This window comes from Mesoplodon bidens (genome assembly GCF_964165515.1).
Source record: "Mesoplodon bidens genome assembly, chromosome: 2".
In the NCBI taxonomy this organism is placed as follows: domain Eukaryota; kingdom Metazoa; phylum Chordata; class Mammalia; order Artiodactyla; family Ziphiidae; genus Mesoplodon; species Mesoplodon bidens.
The window spans coordinates 88,059,959-88,083,029 of NC_138177.1; the positions used below are offsets into that span (position 1 = coordinate 88,059,959).

General features: G+C 43.4%; 1 pseudogene across 1 annotated transcript in view; it reads left to right on the top strand.

The window, feature by feature from the left end:
• The window catches only part of LOC308630162 (acidic mammalian chitinase-like), a 33,592-nt pseudogene extending 11,651 nt beyond the window's left edge, over nucleotides 1-21,941 (top strand). Inside the window, exons 6-7 of the transcript in view lie at nucleotides 19,958-20,096; nucleotides 21,340-21,941. The product of the transcript in view is annotated as an acidic mammalian chitinase-like (transcript). The remainder of the gene's footprint in view (nucleotides 1-19,957; nucleotides 20,097-21,339) is intronic.
• Nucleotides 21,942-23,071: the final 1,130 nt, after the last annotated feature.

The following is a 23,071-nucleotide window of genomic DNA, read 5'->3' on the forward strand; positions in this document are numbered from 1 at the left end:
CAATGTTTTCTTACTGGAAGCAGGAAAATGGATTTTACTAGCCATTCCATCTTTCCCTGTCTTTTTCTAGAAGCTTTCCCCACCTAATTTTCTGGACTGTTAGTAGGACATCAGTAATGCCAGAATAAAGCCAAATGGCTTGAGAGTTAGTTAAACATTCTAAAGATGCAGACTTTGCTTTTATAGGAATAACTTAATTTGTTAGTTTATTGACAATGGACTACCTGAATCCTAGAAGTGAATTGCTGTCTTGGCATAATCCAAGCTTGTTTTCCTCACCCTCTTCTCCACTCCCAATAGGTGTTGTTGAATTGTGGAAGCTGGATGATGAGACACTCATTGTCAGCAAGTTTTGCAAGTATAAGCATGATGACATCATGTCTACAGTCAGTGTGCTGAGCTCTGGCACAAAAGCTGTCAGTGGTAGCAAAGAGTTCTGGTGAGTCCCTGCTCCCATTGAGTCTCTAGGCCTCCTTTGTGTGTCTTTAGTGTCATACTGGCCTCATTAAATAATGTTTTGGACTTATTATAAGAACCCAGTGACTAATTATGCCATGTCTATAAGGTTTCCTTAGAGATTTTTCAATCTACTGTAAAAATAAGCTGTATCGGATGTCCAGTAGGCAAAGACATAGGATATGTCTGTTAAAGGAATTTCTTGTTTGAACACATGTTTTTATGTAGACAGTGTAGGTCAACATTAAGTTTCTGTTTCCTTTTGCTTCTTAGCATCAAGGTTTGGGACTTTGCTCAGCAAATGGTTCTGAATTCATACCGAGGTGAGTGCATGCTCTTTCTTTTTCAGTCCTAGCCTTGGCTGTTTTGTTTTTAGATGGTACTAGGAATCCACCTGGAAGAGGCTTTCCTTGGCCAGAGTCAAAGTGTAGGTTCCAGATGCCCAGTCACTTTGACACAAGTGACAAAATTGTTTTCTTCCCACTAAAGTTCTGCTGACCCCATTTCGTGCAGTGGGTCCCAAGAGGAAGGGCTGGTTCCTGGGTGGGTCATTTACATTTCCTGGATGGGTGAACAAAGGGGTCAGAGTTGTTATCTTCATGCTTTGTTTTGAAACTTGCCCGTGACTCACGTCTGGAAAGGGCAGGAGGCTGATGGGTAGATGTAGGTTGTGAGGGTCAAGAATGAGGACAGGACTGCCTTAGCAGGGCTTGGGAGACTGAATAAAGGTGATCCTGGGATTTTGAGTGACTTCACCTGAGAAGCCTTGGCTCAGAGCTGGGCTCGGAGTCTTGTTCCAGACCCCTCTTCTCCCCTTTACAGGCTGCAGTGCCTCTGGCTACCTTCCCGCCTCCCTGGCTTGGCATCCTCAGCAGAGTGAAGTCTTTGTCTTTGGTAAGGCAGCATGTCGAACTGTGTGTTGACTCTGGGAAGGGGAGGATGAGCAAGAGAGCTGACTCCATAATTTGAGGCTCTGGCTGCTCAGTCTCATCAGCACACTTGGGCGCAAGGTGAATTATATTAATGGGGATGTAAGGAGGTGGGATTATCCAAAAGTGGTTTTAGTTTAGCTTTGAAGAACATGATGATTTTTGTCCTCGTAGATTTGATTCCTGACTGTTTGCTGTGGCTCTTGTATTCATGGCTAGAAGTCAGTGGGCCGCAAAGCAAGTGGATTGTTACATAGGGAATGCAGTTGTATAGTAGGGACAATTGTGTTAACATGATGATATGGCTGGGTATATGGTGACATAGTTTGTGATAACAATTATGTCACCCATTAATTTAATTTCCACAACCCCCAAATGACTAGTTATTCCTACTTTACCAAAGAGGAAACTAATGCTCAGAGTGGTTAACTTGTTCATGATGGAGGGCATTCAAATCCAGAACTGGCTGAGTCCAAAGCCCCTGCTCGCAACCTCTGTGTATGTACTCTCTCTTTCCTTCAGGTGATGAGAATGGGACTGTCTCCCTTGTGGACACCAAGAGTGCAAGCTGTGCCCTCAGCTCAGCTGTGCACTCCCAGTGTGTCACTGGGCTGGTGTTCTCCGTGCACAGTACTGTTCTTTGTCATCAAGGGCCTGGTGGGTATGAATAGGAAGAATGAGAGGGGATGCTTGTGTTGGCGTAGCATTAACTGATTGGGTAGCTCCTTAAAGCAGGCACTGTTGTAGCTGAGATTTTAGAATGTGAAAGATCTCTTAACACTGTAGTCCATTTTTTGGGTTGTATGGTCTCTGACTGCAAATGGCTAAAATATGGTCTTTTTCCTGCTTGACATCCAAAATGATTAATATTGTGGGCTTGTAGGGCTGTGTGGTTGGAAAGCCTGTGTTTCTAGGTTATTGCCAAAACTACAGGAAGGGACCAGATGGGATGGTTAGTTGCCAGGTTGGCTGTCAAACCTGGCTTCCCTCCATTTCCTTTATCTTTCCTTGGAACTTGTACTGTAGACTTGAGTGGTAGCCAGACTTTAACCCAAAGTGGCGATCAAGCCACCTTCTCTGATTATTTTAGGTGGGCTTTGGGGATTGCCCAGTCAGGTTTTGTCTTGAGACCCATGGGCTTTACCTTTCTCAACCTTCTTCTTCTCTCCTAATGCTCCCTTCCTGGTCTCTGTTAGTGAAGACTGCTCACTTGCTGTGCTGGACTCAGGCTTTTCTGAGCTGTAAGTGCGATGTAGAACCCTGTGATCAGGAATCAGGGAGGGGAGCAGCAGATTGCTGGGTCCTTTTTCTCTTCTGAAAAGTATTGTCTCTTTCAAGGGGACTGGGTGATTGAAGCAAGCAAACTATTGACTGTCTCCCTGTTCTGAGGGGCTGACTCACAACCAGCTCTGTCCCTGGTAGAGGAGGAATGTGGTAGTGGGTGTGAATTCTAAGTCTGATATTCCAGGGGTCAGTGCTGTCTGGAAGTGTGCTTTCAATGTTGCAGCTGCACCCTGAGTCAGCTCCCCAGAGCCAGCTCTGCCCACCAGTACACCTACAGCAGCTCTTGCTAAGCTTCACTTTCAGCCAGCTTGGAGGCTAGTGCCACCTACCAGCACACCCACAACTGTCATAGAACCACCACAACGGGAAGGCCCATGCAGGGTACACCTCTAGTGTGCCTGGCTTTGGTGGCCAGAAGTGATTGCTCTCTGGTCCCCATAGGAATTCTTCTACATAAAGCCACTCCTTCAAGACTGGGATATGTAGCTGACCTATCTAATATATAGAAAGAAACAGAGAGTTAGAAAAAATGAGGAGACACAGGAATATGTTCCAATGAAAGAACAAGACTAAACCTCAAAAAAATAATTGAACAAAATGGAGATATGTAATCTACTGATAAGGAGTTCAAAGTAATGGTCATAGAGTAATGATCATAGAGTATGAAAGGATGAACACAGTGAGAATTTCAACAGAGAGATAGAAAATATAAAAAAAAAACAAATCAGGAAGAATACAATAACTGAAGTAAAAAATACACTAGATGGAATCAACATCAGATTAGATGACAGAGAAGAAGAGATCAGTAATCTGGAAGACATAGCAGTGGAAACCATACAATTGGAACAGCAAAAAGAAAAAATAATTTTTAAAATGAGGAGAGTTTAACAAACTTTGGGAACAACATCACATTGTAGTAACATTCATATTATAGGAGTCTGAGAAGGAGGAGAGAGGGAAAGGGACAGAAAGCTTATTTGAAGAAATAATGGCAGAAAACTTCCCTAACCTGGTGAAGAAAACAGACATCCAAGACCAGGAAGCACAAAGAGTCCCAAACAAGATGAACTAGGAGAGACCCACACCAAGACATAATTAAAATGTCTAAAAGTTAAAGATAAAATAAATCTTAAAAGAAGCAAGAGAAAATCAACTAGTTACATTCAAGAGAACCCCCATAAGACTATCAGCTGATTTTTCAGCAGAAAGTTTACAGGCCAGAAGGGAGTGGCATGATATATTAAAGGTGCTGAAAGAAAAAAAAAAAAAGCAAGAATACTCTACCTAGCAAAGTTATCATTCATAACTGAGGGAGAGGAAAGAGTTTCCCAGAGAAGCAACTGTAAAAGAAGTTCATCACCAGTAAATTGGCCCTGTAAGGAATGTTAAGGGACTTCTTCAAATGGAAAAGAAAAGGCCACAACTAGATACAAAAAATTATGAAAGAAAACTCTCACTGGTAAATGGAAACATAAAGTAAAAGGCAGAGGATCAAGCACCTATAGCTAGTATGAAGGCTAAAGGACAAAAGTAGTAAAATAATCTACATCTAAAATGATTAGTTAAGGGTATGCAAAATAAAAATATGTAAAATATGACACCAAAACTATGATACTCCCACAAAAACAGACACATAGATCAATGGACCAGAATAGAGAGCTGAGAAATAAATCCATGCTTGTATGGTCAATTAAGCTATGACAAAGGAGGCAAGAATACAGAACAGGGGAGAAAAGAGAGTCTCTTCAATAAATAGTGTTGGGAATGTTGCACAGCTATATGTGAAAGAAGGAATTGGGCCACACTATCTTACAGCATATACAAAGCTAAATTCAAATTGGTTTTAAACACTTGAATGTAAGAATGTAAGACCTGAAACCATAAAACTCCTAGAAGAAAACATAGGCAGTCAGATCTTTGACTTAGATCTTAGCAATATTGTTTTGGATCTGCCTTCTCAGGCAAGGACAACAAAATTGGGGGGAGGAAGAAAGAAAGAAAGAAAGAAAAAGAAAGGAAGAAAGAAAGAAAGAAAAGAGAGAAAGAGAGAAAGAAAGAAAGAAAAATGGAGCTATAGCAAATTAAAAAGCTTTTGCAAGGAAAAGAAACCAGCAACAAAACAGAAAGGCAAACTACTGAATGGTAGAAGACACTTGCAAATCATATATACAATAAGGGGTTAATATCTAGAATAATAAAGCACTCATATAACTTAATATCAAAAAACCCAAACAACTTGAATAAAAATGAACAGAAGACCTGAAATACATTTTTCCAAATGTAAATAAATAAATAAATAAATATGGCTACCAGACACCTCAAAAAATGCTCAACATCACTAATCGTCAGGAAAATGCAAATCAAAACTACAATGAAATAACACCTCAAACCTGTCAGAATGACTATTATCAAAAACCAAAACATAAACAGGACAGCTACATGTAAAAGAATGAAATCCGAACACTCCCTAACACCATACACAAAAATAAACTCAAAATGGACTAAAGACCTAAATGTAAGGCCAGACACTATAAAACTCTTAGAGGAAAGCATAGGCAGAACACTCTATGACATAAATCACAGCAAGATTCTTTTTGACCCACCTCCTAGAGAAATGGAAATAAAAACAAAAATAAACAAATGGAACCTAATGAAACTTAAAAGCTTTTGCACACCAAAGGAAAGCATAAACAAGACAAAATACAACCCTCAGAATGGGCGAAAGTATTTGCAAACAAAGCAACTGACAAAGGATTAATCCCCAAAATTTACAAGCAGCTCATGCAGCTCAATATAAAAAAACCCAAACAACTCAATCCAAAAATGGGCAGAAGACCTAAACAGACCTTTCTCCAAAGAAGATATACAGACTGCCAACAAACACATGAAAGGATGCTCAACATCACTAATCTTTAGAGAAATGCAAATCAAAACTACAATGCGATATCACCTCACACCGGTCAGAATGGCCATCATCAAGAAATCTACAAACAGTAAATGCTGGAGAGGGTGTGGAGAAAAGGGAACCCTCTTGCACTGTTGGTAGGAATATAAATTGGTACAGCCACTATGGAGAACAGTATGGAGGTTCCTTAAAAACTAAAAATAGAACTACCATACGACCCAGCAATCCCACTGCTGGGCATATACCCTGAGAAAACCATAATGCAGAGTCATGTACCACAATGTTCATTGCAGCTCTATTTACTGGAAGCAACCTGAGTGTCCATCGACAGATGAATGGATAAAGAATATGTGGCACATACATACGATGAAATTTTACTCAGCCATAAAAAGAAAGGAAACTGAGTTATTTGTAGTGAGGTGGATGGACCTAGAGTCTGTCCTACAGAGTGAAGTAAGTCAGAAAGAGAAAAACAAATACTGTATGCTAACACATATATATGGAATCTAAAAAAAAAAAATGTGGTCATGAAGAACCTAGGGGCAAGACTGGAATAAAGACACAGACCTATTAGAAAATGGACATATATACACTGCCTGTGTTTCAAGACTCTTCTACAACATGCCCATTGATTGTAAGTTGCCTTACAGGCTTTCCTTTGAATTCCTGTTTTGATTGATTTAGCCAGAGCCGGTGTCTGTTGTTTGCAACCCCACAACTCCAACAATTACTGTCTTGGTCAGTGGGGAAAATGCTGCATGTTCTGTGAGGTTGGAAGTGAATAGAAGCTGTTGTCAGAGTTATGGGAATCTTTCTGCGAAGTCATCACTGTCATCAGGAATAATAGTCCCTCTTCATTGGTTTCTGTGAAGGGTATTGTCTTTCTTGTTCTGACCCTGCTCTTCTGACAGCAACCCCCCAAGAGTCTTTCTGGGCCACATGCACTCTGGTGTGCCACCAAAGGTTGGGCAGCTGCTCATTAACATACACTTTAATAACAGTGTAGCCTGCACAGTTGACTGTCTAATAACTATTCTCCCTCCTTCCTCCATATTTACCAACAGGACTTTGATTTTGTTCAGGTACGGGTGGCCATATCCTTTAGAGAAGAAACACGTCAAGAACTTGGGTCCTGGATGATTGTGCTGAACACCTGAATTAAGCAGTGCTGATTAAGCCATCTCTTCTGGGTTTCTTTTAGTGAGTGTAAATAAGTTTTCATTTTGGTTAAATTGCTTCTAGTTGAGTGTTCTGTTGCACCTAAAAAATGCAAATAGTTAACAGTCATTATATTTTTGAGTACTTAGTCTTTAAACACTCTATTTAAAGTAAGACTTTTAATAATCTGAACACTTGGAAAGATAATTATTAATATTTTAACGTTATAGGTGGGAAAACAGGCTCATAAAGATTAAGCAACATGATCCAAGATTATATGGTCTGTCAGTCAGGGTCCTAAGGAAAACAGGTGGTACACTCAAATTAAGATAATGTGAGGAGGGTTCATTTACAAAGAGAGTAACTACGGAGTTTTGGGAGTGGTGTAGGGGAATCATAGAGCTAGTATAGGAAGCCAGGGCTAGAACAGTGGAGCTGTTACAGGGAGAGGTTACCTGAAACTGGAAGAAGAGATAGTCAGGTCGAGCAGTCTTCCTTGAGAGAAACAGTGAACCTTGAAGGAGGGTTACGGTCATCTTGATGTGACTTCACAGGGAGTGATCCCTAGGGGAATAAACTCGCTGACCTCACTCTCCTTCCTCCATCTACTCTTCTGTCAGGCAGAGCCCACTGAGCTATTGGATGTAGTCCAAACAGACTAACTTGCAGGGGCAGAGAGCAAGGTGGAGAAAGATAGGGAGGTAGAGGGATAATTGGAAAATATCTGTTGTGGTCCAGGCTGTTTGCCTCCTACTGTCCTCTCTTGTCTGAAATGCAGGTCAAATGTCATGACCTCAACACAAGAGATACCCAAAGTTCCATCAGCTATTTATCATCATGGGATGATGTTCATTTGTTCATACTTTCACTTTAAACCTAAACAATTAGCTATCAACAGTGCCCTCATATAAAGTAACAGGAGGGAAATGGGAAGATAAAAACAAGTAATATAAAATATAGCTGTTACAATCCCTGCTTCTATAACTGGACCCAATGCCAGTTGCCTCTTTCTAAGCCAGAGTGTGCTCCTTGGCTGTGCTTTTCCTTAGCTCATTCATTCCAAAGACAGACTATTTAATTATGGGTTCTGGGGCTACAAAGATAAATCAATCACTTATCCTCACTAAAAGAGCTCACTTTGCAATAGTTGAAACAGTTGTTTAATTTTAAATCTGGGGTAATAAGGGGTAAGTATATACGTGATCTCAGGTTTGTGATGGCATTAAAAGAACAAGAACAATAATGAAAGCAACTCTGCTTTAACTGGGGTTTTTTTCACCCTTGGGATTATTAATTATCAATAATGGATAATTCTTTGCTGTTGGAGGCTGTCTTGTGCCTTGTAGGGTGTTTATCACCATCCCTGTCTTCTACCCACTAGGTACTAGTAACACCCCTGTCCCCATCGTGACAAGCAAAAATGTCTCCAGACATTGCCAAGTGTCCCATGGGGGTGATTTATTGCCCAGTAGAAAACCACTGTCTTAAAAGGTAAAGAAAGAGGTCATTGCATGGATGTGCAATAACATATTTATGTGTCTCCAAGTAATGGTCATTTAGTTAGTTGGGAATTCTCTTTTTTTGTTGTTGTTACAAATAAACCTGCAGTGAACATACTTTCTTTGTGTACTTGGGCAGATACGTCTGCATGGTAAATTTCTAAAAGTGAAGTTGCTGGGTTACAAGATGCATTTAGGATTGTGGTGTTCTCAAAATGTCTTCTAAGGAGATTGAATGAATAGTGTTACTTTCACTACGTTATTAAAATATTCTTTTTTGAATTGCCTCAAGTTTTACACTTAAATAATATCTAAGAAATCATGGGGTTTTTGGATAATTACATTTTCTAACACATTAAAAATAAGCACATAGGGCTTCCCTGGTGGTGCAGTGGTTGAGAGTCCGCCTGCCGATGCAGGGGACACGGGTTCGTGCCCCGGTCTGGGAAGATCCCATATGCCGCGGAGCGGCTGGGCCTGTGAGCCATGGCCGCTGAGCCTGCGCGTCCGGAGCCTGTGCTCCGCAACGGGAGAGGCCGCAACAGAGAGGCCTGCATACCGCAAAAAAAAAAAAAAAAAAGCACATAAATATTAAAATTTAAAAATCCTAATGTACAACCAAAAATCATCTTTTATATTAAATATTGGGAAATAATGCTCTAGTCTATCTCCTTCATTTTAGAGATGTGGTAAAGCTATTTCAAGTTTACACTGATCTGGAGTCAACACTCTTTGTGTTCTTATGTTATTCAACCAATTGCTTTTGTTCGAGTCATACTTCTCCAATTCTTCCACATGAGAATCATGAAAAGTTTGGTCAAATGCTTTGTTAAACCCACAGCCCTTCACGTCTGTGATCTTGCCTTCATCTAGTTGAGTGTTGTAGAATGTGGAAGAGGTTGTGCTGCAGTGGGGATTTCTTCAGCAAGCCAACTAAAGGTATTGTACATGCCTTTTCTCATTTCGTGAGAACAGGCTGAGCATTAGGAAGGAGTGTTTTCCAAGTATCTGGGCGGGTGTGTGAAAATACAAAGCAACGGTTGTACTTTTGATAGCAGGAACCCAAGGAGGAGGATTGGGAGTGAACAGTGCGACATGGCACAGTGATTTTCAACCTGACCCTCACTCAGCATTTCACTATTCATCATCTCCTACACACAGAGGCTTAGTTGCCAATTTTTTGGCACAGTCATCCCTGAATGAAGCAGAGGTCACTCCTGGGCATCCGTTGTTATATCTTGCCGTTCTTCTCAGCATCATTAGTCACTTTTGAATGTATGGAAGAGGGAGGTCTGGGATCCAGCCTTGCCCACTACAGCAGATTAGGAGCCCAGAACACTGAGCCAGGTACAGATGAAGGAGGTTCGGTTGGCAGGCAGATTTGACCCTGTGATGGGTACAGCATGAACAGCTAGTGCCCCTGGCAGGAGTCTGGGTGAAAGGGCACAAACCTTGTGGGAAATCTCAGTGATGTGGTATCTGGCGAGCAGGAGGTGGTGTGAAGGGGGGCTTAGAAGCAGAGAGAAGCAGGCATTCACATCAGGGTGGTCTTAAAAGACAGGCAGTAAGGCCCCAGGAGCCTGGCAAGAATGAGTCAGGACCCAGGCCCTAGGAACCAACTGTGGTACCTACAGTTTATAAACCAGGAGAAATCAAAGTGGAGACCCAGAAACAAGAATTAGAGCACAAGGGCTAAGAACTGGGAAACAAGTAAGAGCTTGGTCATTAGAGTTAGAAACCACACCAGGGGTAATCTACCAATGGTGTGAGATGTTGCCAAATCTGATCTAGCATTGCATTCAGGGACTTAGTTATCTCCTGATTCAGGTTAATATTAGCCCAAGGTATGGAGGGTGGCATTGAACATGCAGGTGGGACATAATTATAGTGCAGAGCAGGAACTGGATCTCAATTCTGTTTAGAAACAAAACTCATGTGATTTCCACTGCACTCATCCAAGAGATACAAGAGAGAGACACACACTACCTCTGGAGGATGTGATCCATGTGCTCACTAGACTAGAAGCTCCTTGAGCAGAAACTGTGTCTTCATCACCACAAACATAGGGTGGCTATCAGGGCCTGGCCTGTGCTGAGTGAATATTCATTGAATACATAAAGGAAGGCAAAGAGGGCTGAACGAATGGAGACACAGCCTCTGTTGGGTGGGGTATTCTCTGGCTTTCCCAAGTTTCAGTGAAATACCCTTGCCCTAAACATTCTATACCATTGTTTATACTTATTGTTTTTATTCCATGATATGCAAGCAACCTGCTGATACAAATTAAACTTTCCTAGTTTCTGCATATTGGAAATGAAGTGAATTCAACCAATAGCCATTGTTATTTGCCAGTGTCATTTATTATATTGATATCTGGTTAGCACCTCAATGGCATGTGGATTGGGTCAGCTGTGTGAGTCTCCAAGAGGATGGGCATAGTGGATACAGTGAGAACATCCAGTTTCTGGTCCCCCATGGTTGAGGTTCAGACCCTGAAATATGGGACCTTCTCATGGTCTGAGAGCCTCTGTAGCAGAAAAAAAAGCTGATGGATCATTGGAGTATAGACTTATGTTATTTATCCTTCATAAATTGTTGTACCCTTCATATTATTGTTGTATTATTGTTGTATATTTTAAAAATCCAGGTGTCCAGAATTAGATTCATTATATTCCTTAGATTCATGACACTTCTCATGACAGTGTCCCCATTGGCTCTTATACTGGCTCAAACATTGTTGACTCAAACAAAAATTCAGATTTTTGTTTTCTCTTGAGAAATTGAAGAATCCTCCAAAAGATTGGTTCTACTTCACTACAATGCAGAAATTAGTGGCTACTCAGAGTGCTGTCCCTGTTCATACCAATCTCTGCTGCCTCCTCATGTTAGCTGAAGTGCATCACTGAGCTTGAACTGTTATTCTTCCAATTAAGTGGAAAGTGAACTATTCTTTCGTGTCCACTACATTGATTTACATTACCTGCCTGTCAGCATTTGAGTTTGAGAACCCTGCTCTCGGGGAGACTCTTACGGTTTCACTAATACCTGCTACCATTGACTGAGCCCTTACTATATGCAAAGCACTGAACTAACAGTTTTTCACACATTATCTCTTTTTTAATTTTTTAACATCTTTATTGGAGTATTATTGCTTTACAATGTTGTGTTAGTTTCTGCTGTATAACAAAGTGAATCAGCTATATGTATGCATATATCCCCATATCCCTTCTCTCTTGTGTCTCCCTCCTACCCTCCTTATCCCACCCCTCTAGGTGGTCACAAAGAACCGAGCTGATCTACCCTTGGATGCTGCTGCTTCCCACTAGCTATCTATTTTACATTTGGTAGTGTGTATATGTCAATGCTGGGACGAAGTGACATATTCTCTTTAATATGTATAAAACCCTATGAGGTAAGTTCAAGTGTTATCTCTGTTTTACAAGTGTGAAAGCTGAAGCTCAAAGAGCTAAGTAACTGTCCAAGATGATAAAACTTCTACTTTATTTTTTTAATGAATTTATTTATTTAATTAATTTTAATTTTTGGCTGCATTGGGTCTTTGTTGCTGCGCACGGGCTTTCTCTAGCTGTGGCGAGCAGGGGCTGCTTTGTTGCAGTGCACAGGCTTCTCATTGCAGTGGCTTCTCTTGTTGCAGAGCATGGGCTCTAGGTGCGTGGGCTTCAGTAGTTGTGGCATGCAGGCTCAGTAGTTGTGGTTCACGGGCTTAGCTGCTCAGCGGCATGTGGGATCTTCCCGGACCAGGGCTCGAACCTGTGCCCCCTGCATTGGCAGGCAGATTCTCAACCACTGTGCCACTAGGGAAGCCCTAAAACTTCTAATTTTTGACACTAGGATTCAGACTTTGGCCTGCCTGAGTCCATGTCTGGTGCTTTTTAACTTTACATTACACAGCTCTCTAAAACCACTGATCTTAAAACAATAGAATTACTGCTGCCCTTCAGTGTTTCTTCCTCATACTCAGTCCACGTGGGGCTGAATTCCAGGAAGAGGGGCTGAGCACTGCCCTGTCCTCACCAGGGCTCATGGTGGACACCCACTCTGTGCCAGTGTCAAAGGGAGTTGTTGCTTTGTTGGATCTGAGAGCTATAGCTCTGCTGGGTGGGAGGACAGGAGATTCTGGGGTCACTGTGACTCTGGGGCAGCTGCCCATTAATCATTGTCCCTGGTTTTGTATGTATTTAGCTGGGCTATCCCAGTGTTGTCCCAGGGTCATACTTGGGGAAGCGCATATAAAGGGGTTCCATGTCTAGGCTTACAGCTCTCAGAACATGGAGATGGGGAAGCTGTTCCTATGGGTTGGTGAGTGTGGTGGGTTCCAGCCCTGCAATGTCTCTCAGTCCAGGGGTGCCAGGCTACATAAGCTTGTTGTCTCTCTGGTGCCTAAAAAGCATCCTGGGACTCAGGGGCCTGCATTAGGTAGAGGTGGGACAGGACACAATGAAGGGCCAGAGTGGCTCAGGGAGGAGAGATCAGAGCAGTGGTGGAGCTCTGGCTGCACATTAAACATTTTTATGCCTGGCATCCACCTCAGACCTATTCAATCAGAATCCCTGGGGGAGGACACAAGATAACACGACTTCTATTTTATTTATTTACTTTTTTAAACATCTTTATTGGAGTATAATTGCTTTACAATGGTGTGTTAGTTTCTGCTTTATAACAAAGTGAATCAGCTATACATATACATATGTCCCCATATCTCTTCCCTCTTGCATCTCCCACCCTCCCACCCTCCCTATCCCACCCCTCTAGGTGGTCACGAAGCACCGAGCTGATCTCCCTGTGCTATGCGGCTGCTTCCCTTTAGCTATCTATTTTACGTGTGGTAGTGTATATTTGTCCATGCTACTCTCTCACTTTGTCCCAGCTTACCCTTCCCCCTCCCTGTATCCTCAAGTCCATTCTCTAGTAGGTCTGTGTCTTTATTTCCATCTTGTCCCTAAGTTTTTCATGATCATTTTTTTTAGATTCCATATATATGTTAGTATACGTTATTTCTTTTCCTCTTTCTGACTTAGTTCACTCTATATGACAGGCTCTAGGTCCATCCACTTCATGACAAATAACTCAATTTCGTTTCTTTTTATGGCTGAATAATATTCCATTGTATATATGTGCCACATCTTCTTTATACATTCATCTGTCCATGGACACTTAGGTTGCTTCCATGTCCTGGCTATTGTAAATAGTGCTGCAATGAGCATTGTGGTACATGACTCTTTTTGAGTGATGGTTTTCTCAGGGTATATACCCAGTAGTGGGATTGCTGGGTCGTATGGTAGTTCTATTTTTAGTTTTTTAAGGAACCTCCATACTTCTCCATAGTGGCTGTATCAGTCTACATTCCCACCAACCAACAGTGCAAGAGGGTTCTGTTTTCTCCACACCCTCTCCAGAATTTATTGTTTGTAGATTTTTTGATGATGGCCATTCTCACTGGTGTGAGATGATATAACATTATAGTTTTGATTTGCATTTCTCTAATGATTAATGATGTTGAGCCTTCTTTCATGTGTTTGTTGGCAATCTGTATATCTTCTTTGGAGAAATGTCTATTTAGGTCTTCTGCCCATCTTTGGATTGGGTTTTTTTCTTTCTTTTTTTTTTTGGATTATTGAGCTGCATGAGCTCCTTGTAAATTTTGGAGATTAGCCTTTTGTCAGTTGCTTCATTTGCAAATATTTTCTCCCATTCGGAGGGTTGTCTTTTCGCCTTGTTTATGGTTTCCTTTGCTGTGCAAAAGCTTTTAAGTTTCATTAGGTCCCATCTGTTTATTTTTGTTTTTATTTCCATTTCTCTAGGAGGTGGGTCAAAAAGAATCTTGCTGTGATTTATGTCAGAGTGTTTTGCTATGTTTTCCTCTAAGAGTTTGATAGTGTCTGGCCTTACATTTAGGTCTTTAATCCATTTTGAGTTTATTTTGGTGTATGGTGTTAGGGAGTGTTCTCATCTCATTCTTTTACATGCAGCTGTCCAGTTTTCCCAGTGCCACTTATTGAAGAGACTGTCTTTTCTCCACTGTATATTCTTGCCTCCTTTATCAAAGATAAGGTGACCATATGTGCGTGGGTTTATCTCTGTGCTTTCTATCCTGCTCCATTGATCTATATTTCTGTTTTTGTGCCAGTACCATACTGTCTGATTACTGTAGCTTTGTAGTATAGTCTGAAGTCTGGGAGCCTGATTCCTCCAGCTCCGTTTTTCTTTCTCAAGTTTGCTTTGGCTACATGGGGTCTTTTGTGTTTCCATACAAATTGTGGAATTTTTTGTTCTAGTTCTGTGAAAAATGCCAGTGGTAGTTTGATAGGGATTGCATTGAATCTGTAGATTGCTTTGGGTAGTAGAGTCATTTTCACAATATTGATTCTTCCAATCCAGGAGCATGGTATATCTCTCCATCTATTTGTATCATCTTTAATTTCTTTCATCAGTGTCTTATAATTTTCTGCATACAGGTCTTTTGTCTCCTTAGGTAGGTTTATTCCTAGATATTTTATTCTTTTTGTTGCAATGGTAAATGGGAGTGTTTCCTTGATTTCACTTTCAGATTTTTCATCATTAGTATATAGGAATGCCAGAGATTTCTGTGCATTAATTTTGTATCCTGCAACTTTACCAAATTCATTGCATAGCTCTAGTAGTTTTCTGGTAGCATCTTTAGGATTCTCTATGTATAGTATCATGTCATCTGCAAACAGTGAGAGCTTTACTCCTTCTTTTCTAATTTGGATTCCTTTTATTTCTTTTTATTCTCTGATTGCTGTGGCTAAAACTTCCAAAACTATGTTGAATAATAGGATAACACTACTTTTAAATTAGCATCCAAGGTTGAGAATCACTGACCTTGAGCTTTTGCTGGGACTTCTAAATGTCATGGTTGTCCCTGTGCAAAGCATGTGTGTATACATATGGTGTTTACTGAAGTGGTGTTTATTATTTTAGGTAGATCTGGCTTCATCTGCTCAGTGTAGAGAAGAGGAGAGAGGGAAGGGTGTGTGTGTCTCCATTTGTGTTAGTTTGTGGATGTACTGAGAACTGGAGAGCGTGCTGGATTGTGTCACTCTGGGTGTGCCTGTGAATCTGCGTGTGATTCCTCCTTTGTGTCCTGCAGGGCTGGTTCTTGTGCTGAAACATGACAAGGGTAAGGACCCTGTGTGGTCCTCTCCAGAGCCAGGGAGAGTGTCCACCTGAGAAGTGCTCCAGGTCGAGTGCCCCTGCAGCCCTGCCCTACCCTGGCTCCGTGTCAGGAATCACTGACCCAATGCAGTTCAGCAGAGGATTTTCAGTCACCTGCTGTTTGGCTCACTCTCTGTGCCAGGATCCAAAGTCGAGGATCCATTCTGACCAGGGTTTCATAAGGCATTCTTCCCCCTGCCCCGGGGGACCCCAGCGGTGGGGGAGGGACCTGCCTTCAGTGTAGATTTGGGGTGTGAGTGGGGGGGGTGTTACAGTGGCCGTGCTTCTTGAGCTGTGTCCACGCTGCTCTGTGGAAGCTGAGCTCCATCCCCACCTTGGTTTCTGCCAACAAATACCTGCTCTCCCCTGCCAGGTTCTGCCCACAAACTGGTGTGTTATTTCACCAACTGGGCATTTAGTCGGCCCAGCCCTGCTTCGATCCTGCCCTGGGACCTGGACCCCTTTCTCTGCACCCACCTGGTATTTGCCTTTGCCTCAATGAACAACAATCAGATTGTTCCTAAGGATCCCGAGGATGAGAAAATCCTCTACCCAGAGTTCAACAAGCTCAAGGAGAGGTGTGTTCACTTTGGATGCGGGGTTGTATTTTACAAATGGAAGAGAGTTAATCCTTTTCTCCTGTGAGTCATAAACTTTCCTCTGATTCTTGTGTCCTAGCCTCCTGTCCAGGGCGCTCCGGAGCTTACCTGCCTTGGGAGCTTCTCACTGACCAGCACTCTGAGCTTGTCCTTGTCTCCTTGCCTTCGTGGCTGCTGTGACCCCTGCTTGGAATGCCCTCCTCTCTCTTCTCTGCCTGGTATATCCCAACTCACCCTTCTAGCTCCGTGTTGAGGATTGTATGTATTAATGCTGTTGAAGTGCTTCAGAGAGGGCTGTGCATCACAAATGCTTCACAAATGCTAGTGTTTCTATTACGATCTATCACCTGCAAATGAGCCCCCCAAGGGAAGGACCAATGTCTGTGATATCATTGTTCACCAGTGGCTGGGTCAGTGCCCGGCAGAGAGCTGGTGCTCCCTCCCCAGGACTCCTGGGCTCTCCTGCCCCGGGGGTGGTCTGTCACTGCATGATGGTTATAGAAGGGTGGGGGAAATCCATGTCACTAGATTACAAGCTCTGGAGAGGAGAGCAGGGAGCTTGTCCACTGTTCACTGCTGTATCTCAAGCACCTAAAGCAGTCAGTGGCAAATAATAATTGCTCAGTAAATATTTTTTGACTAAGAAAGTGGGTGAAGAGAAATTTTAGGCTGCCTTTTCTTTTCCTTTTTATGGGACTGTCATGGGAGCGGGGAGTTTAGGGGTCTTTGGACAGCCTGGGGGTTCCTGGGTGTGATGACCTTTGTGTGGGCTGGTTGTTCTCCCTCTTTTCCTTCTTCCCTTCTTGGGTTCTGCTGGGCTCTGCTCTTTTCTCCCTTAGGTTCCCCCACCCGTCTCCCCCTTTCCGTTCCTGTCCCCCCATCCCCCCTGCATGCCACAGTTCCCCAAATGAACGAATGAGAACCCAGCTCACAGACTCTGTCCTGCATCACAGGAACAGGGAGTTGAACACACTGCCGTCCGTCGGGGCTGGAGCTTCGGCTCATCGAGGCGAGACTGTGCTGTCAGGCCTTCGCTCTGGGGTGGGGGAGTGTATGGGGGAGGAGCAGGCAGGCCGGAGGTGAAGAGAGTGGGGAGCCAGCTGGGCCATGGGGAGACACGCTAGTACTCCCCCAAGTCCTGACCTGGCCCTGGACTCCAGGGTCCCCTGACCTCTCCTCTATGGTGAGTGAGGGGAGACAAGGCGGGTCCAGGAGGTGGTGAGAAAGGGGCTGGGGGGAAATGAGGGGCAAAATGGGGTGCTCACAGTTGTCCCCTCAATGCTTCAGAAGAGGCAGGGCTTTTGCCTCAGAGAGGGGAGGAGTCTTGTTTGGGACACGGGTAAACCCCAAGCCTCCCAGGCCCTGGGTTTCCTCGCTTTATAAATGGAGCCAGTGGCATCAACCTGAAAGGATGGGAGGAAAGAAAGTGATATAAACAAGATGCTCAGCTGAGCACCTGGGCACATGGTCTGTGTCCAGTGCATGGTGGCTACTCTGCGTTACCCTCCACTAGGCAGTGTGGTGGTGACAAACTGCCTTCATGTTCTCTGAAGAAACTTGTCCCCTATTTCATGGCTGAGGCCAAGGGTAGAGAGTTGCCTCCCTTCCTGCCTTAGAGGAAGGAGCTGTAGGACAGGGACACCTGGAGGCCTGAGAGTGGGGGAATGTGAGGAAGCACCTGGCCCAGAACCCAGGAGCAATGCAGGGAGGATGCAGGGAGCTGGGTGAGAACCGGCTCTGCCTGACCCCAGGCCTCGCCTCTCCCTGGGCCACGACTTCTTGAACATTCGCTGTGTACCGACGCTGGCCAGAGGCTTTGCATGCGTTATCTCATGGTTACTTGGGAGAGGCTTACAAAGTGGCTGTTTACATTCTAAATTTGCAGAGAAAAGCAAGAGTGCGAGCTTAAGAAACTTACCATATTTCACACAGGTGACCATGAGAGATCGCCCAGCTATGGGTGGAAACCAGATAATGGAACTAGGCCTGCCTAAGTCTGAATCTGGTTAATTTTCTAATCATTGCACTCAGGACTAGTCCCAAATTGCTTAAAGTTCAACTCTGATAAGTTACAAGTTTTCCAATAGTGTTTTTACTATGGGAGAGAAAACACTAGAAAAAATAGAAAACAATCAAACAGCCAAAGAACAAAAGAGCAAAGAGTACTGAACTCCTAGTCAGAGCATGGCCCTCTTGTGCCACGTTAGCTCAGAGATCTTTCTGGAAATGCTGGCCCTTGGCTCATGTTCCCTCTGCTAATCTGTTCAAGCAGAGAAAGTCAGTGCCAGGACAGGGTGTCAGGACTAAACTGTTACCCACGAGGAAACCGCAGAAGGACAGTGCCTGGCTAGGGGCGGACCATGTTTTCAGAGGCCAAGCTGGCCTGAGCCTGCACTCTCCACCCCAGGTTGTGTGCTTGTTTCCATCTGGCAGGGGAACTTGTGGTTTGCAAATCCTCCCTGGAGCCTGAAGTCCCCATTCCTGGGTATTGGAGCCCCATGCTGGGATGGGCTTTAAGAGCCTCTGAGAGTTTCAAAAACCTGCCTTCCTTTCCTCAGTCACATCCACTGTGCCCTCCACGGGGTGTGAACCAAGGGGTCTTGTAAGGGAGGCTGCGGTTGTGCAGAAAACACTCCTGGTCTCACCTCTGGTCTCCTTGCAGGTTCACCACGATGCTGTCCACATTTGCCAACCGGCAGAAGTTTGTCAATTCAGTGATAGCCCTCCTGAGGACACATGGCTTTGATGGTCTGGACCTCTTCTTCTTGTACCCTGGACTCAGAGGCAGCCCCAGTCGTGACCGCTGCACCTGTGTCTTCTTACTTGAAGTAAAGCCAGCCTGGCAGCTCCCGAATCCAGAAATGATTCTACTTTGATCATATCTGGGCTCGGGGCACAGGGGAAGCCTAAGGCTGGGGACAAGGGCAAGACAGAGGTAACAGAAGGTTGTTTACTGCCATCACTTGCAGGTGTTGGACAAAGAGCTGCCTAGCAAGGGCCCTATGGCGGCTCTTTCTGTCTGTCACATCCGGGCCTTGGCCCAGCCCTCCAGCCTGAGTGATGCCTTCTCTGTGCAGCTCCTGGACTCCCTCAGGTGGGCTGTCTGAACTCTGCTCCTGGGCCTGCCGCCAGCCTTCTGTTCAGTGACTTACCACGTTGGCTCACGTCCGGCTCTTTCCTTCGCACTGCTCTGTCAGTTCATTTTTACAGAATCCTGGTCAGGAGAAAGGTGGTCAACATGCAGGAGAAAGGGGCTGTATGGTGCAGTGGTTAACAGTCTAGACTTTGGTGTCAGATATACCTGGTTCTCAAGTCCTCATCTACGACTGGGTGAGTTCCCAGAAATCTGTGAAGGAGTAATAATAATAGGATCTACTTAGTAGTTCCTGTGAAGATTAAGCAAGTAATGAATGTTAAAATGTAGCTTAGCTTGGAATACTAGTATTAAATAAATATTAACTTTGTTTATATTAATACCCAAGAGTTTATTAACTGGAGCAAGAAAACAAAAATAGAACTGAGTTAGACAATCATACCTTGAATTCACAAAGCACATATCCTTTCATAAAAGAAAAATTCATAGGGTTTCAACCCACTTGCATTTTTCTCCCTAATATCCCCTTGTCACCCTGTACTCCATTCTTTGTTGTGTAGATGCCATTTGATTCTGGCTACCAAGTGCTCTTTGTGTCTGCAGGTTGACTTTCTTTTTTTTTTTTTTTTTTTTTTTTTGCGGTACGCGGGCCTCTCACTGTTGTGGCCTCTCCCGTTGTGGAGCACAGGCTCCGGACGCGCAGGCTCAGCGGCCATGGCTCATGGGCCCAGCCACACCGCGGCATGTGGGATCTTCCCAGACCGGCGCACGAACCCGTGTCCCCTGCATCGGCAGGCGGACTCCCAACCACTGCACCACCAGGGAAGCCCGTGCAGGTTGACTTTCTTAAGGAGAACAATTTTGGTGGGGCCGTGATTTGGGCCATTGATCTGGATGACTTCTTAGGCTCCTTCTGCAATAAGGGCAAATATTCACTCACAATCAAGCTGAAGTCGCTCCTGTGCTTGTCCTCAGGTGCATCACTGCTAAGTTCACCACATTGTTCTAAAGATGATGTAGGTCAAGCTGCAAGAATGGCAACTGCAGAAGGGCAAGAGTGCATGGAGGTAGCCACAGAGCATCATGTGAAAAAGGGACAGATTTACTGGAAGAGGCTTTTTAGAAATACTTTTTTCAATCAAGACACCAGTCTAAGTTCAGTAGCTATGTGGGCAAAGATTTGAATATACCTTATACCCTAGAGGTGGGCCTTTCTTCTCAGGAAAATTTTGTCTGGGAGGAAGAATCTGATATCTTGAAAGTGAGTCTGATGCCTGTGCTGACATTTTCTCTAAACTAGACAGCTTCCCTGTCAGTGCAGTGCACCATATCCTAACTTAGACATAAGCAGGCCAGCTTAGCCACTTCCCACCTGCCTTAGTTACAGATTTTGTCTTTGGGTGCTAGTGGGGAGGGTTGGAGGTAGGTCTTGAAGAAGAGCAGGCACAAAGGCTCACATTGCTGATTGGTCCATGACTCAACAGTGTGGGAGAGAAACCCCGGCTCTTCACATGGCTTTGTATGTTCCTTGGTTAAGCATCCCTGGGGTAAGGCTAAAGATGGAGGTAGAGAAGTAGAAGATATAAGAGTCCTGTATGTCTCTACTCTCAGGAAATTGACAGAATAATTGATTTTTTAAATTGTAAAACCTGTTAAGAGATGATTATAAAAAGATGGACTCAAATTATAGAGTGAGGGAGTAAGAGGCAGCAAATTCTGGTGGTGGAGAGGGTTCTAGTAATGGAGTAAAATGAAATATAAAATGTCTGAATTGCCAGAGGGAGAAAGAGGGGAGAAAAAGCAATGTTGAAAGGAAACAAGCAAAAATAAAGCATACGAAACAAAGCATAACAAGATGAAAAAATCTAAGTATAATACTTACTGCTAACAAGATGACAAAATGCAGATGTTTTACTTATGACAGAAATATGGATAAGCCTCCTCTATGAAAACACAAGTATTAATTAGCCCCCCGCATAAAATCCTTGGTCCAATCACGGTAGGGTTGGGTTCACTTCTCCCTGAGTGGAAACGTAGTATAAGCCTAGGGCTGACATCCTGTTAGGACTCCAGGGGCCCTTGTTCTCCCTTCCTCCTTGCTTTGGACATCTGTCCCCTTGTAACATTCTTCCCAACCATAACTTGAGAACTCTCACAGGGCTCAAGTTCTTGGAGAACAAAACTGATATAAGAGGAGGTCTATAGTTTTTGCTTCTAGGTTCAAAAACAGCTTATTATGATGCTCTGAAATGGTCTTTTTGTTCTTTAGAATGCACTCCACCAGCCACCAAGACCTGGTACAAACCACCAGTGACACCCGGAAATGAAGTTTCCTGTGCCAGTATCGGTGGAGACAACCCACCAGTGACACCCGGAAGTGAAGTTTTCTGTGTCAATATCAGTGGAGACAGCGGCAGTGGTGGAGAAGGTGGTGGTGATGGAGGAAGTTGTGGAGGTGACAGTGATGGGGGCAGTGGAGGAGATGAAGGTTTCTGCACTGGTAAAGCAGATGGCATTTATAGCAATCCTAAAGACACCACCAAGTTCCACCAGTGTGTTGGAGGCAAGACCTTCCACTCCCAGTGTGCTCAGGGTCTGGTGTTCCACCAGAACTGCAAGTGTTGTAATTGGCCTTCAATTTAAAATGTTGGAAAAATTCTACTTTGTTGCAAATTCTCTTGTGCTGCATGTTAAACTTAATCTTCTAATACTCCATGTAGTCTACATATTATATCAATCTATCTGTCAATTTGGAAGCCCTACGTTACTAAAGCAGAATTATAATTAGGTTTTACTCCAGTAAAATCTAAAAAAACTGTAAACCCCTTGAACAAAATCCATATGTAAAATAAATGACACTGTATGCTTTATTTTTTGTACTCATTTGTATTTTTTCTTAAGTACTTGTATATACAGTTAAGAATTTCAAGGGACCCTGGAGGTTAACTGAAGCTATAGTAAAATTTTTACTTTTTGTCAAATCAGATTACTATTTTAGAAAGGGGAGTTGCCTTCCCTGGCAAAAGCCTTGAGACTATGAACCAAAAAACAGTGTGAAAAATGTTCTCTCATCCCTGTCAATATCCTCCAAAGAAGGGGCCCAAGACCCTAAGTCAGAAAAAATAATGAATGCTAAATTACCACCTCTGAAAAAAGCAGCATGTGTGTGGATCCAAAGGAGAAAAGGGAGGGAGGTGGGCAAAAGCAGTGAGAAATGTAAATCTTGATTTATCTCAAGTCATAAAAATACTTCTTGACAAGATAATAGAAATCTTTAAATGATCAGATTAAATGAAGTAAAAGTTTTTAGACTGAGGTATATTTAGCATTATCTCAATATTCTAACTTGATTTCCGATGGACTTGTTTTTCACCATTTTTCTTCAGAAGATCTTGGCCCCTAAGGAGTTAGGCCTCTCAGCATCATACTCCCAATAGGTTTCAACTCCTAGTGCTTCTTTCACCAGCTAACACTTATCATATGCTGACCCTGAAGAGTACAGCAGTCTACAGCTTTTTGAGGCACTAGCAGCATCTCACTCTTTGGTATCCAGACACATGAAGACTTGCCATTGGTCTGATAATTACTAAGAAGGCTAAGTAGGCACAAAAGGACCTTCCCATTAAAAGATAAGGTAGACTATACTTAATGCCCTTTCTGAAGGAACCATACTTGAGTTGTTTCAGTTTGTGCTGGAAGGAAAAGGCCTGTCTCCCAGGCCAGTGTCTAGATAAGTACATTGAATGTGGCTGCCATGAGTTCTGACCTTAACACACGTAGAGTAACTTGTAAGGCTTCAGGGCATCATTCACACTGGGAGTGGGGAACAGATCCAATCCACTAGCCTCCCTGGGGAGTCCTCATACTTCAGTCCAGGCTCAAGAAGCCAGTAAGTGAGTTTATTTTGATTCTTGCTGTATCTCCAGTGTTTGCCACTCTGCCTGATGCAT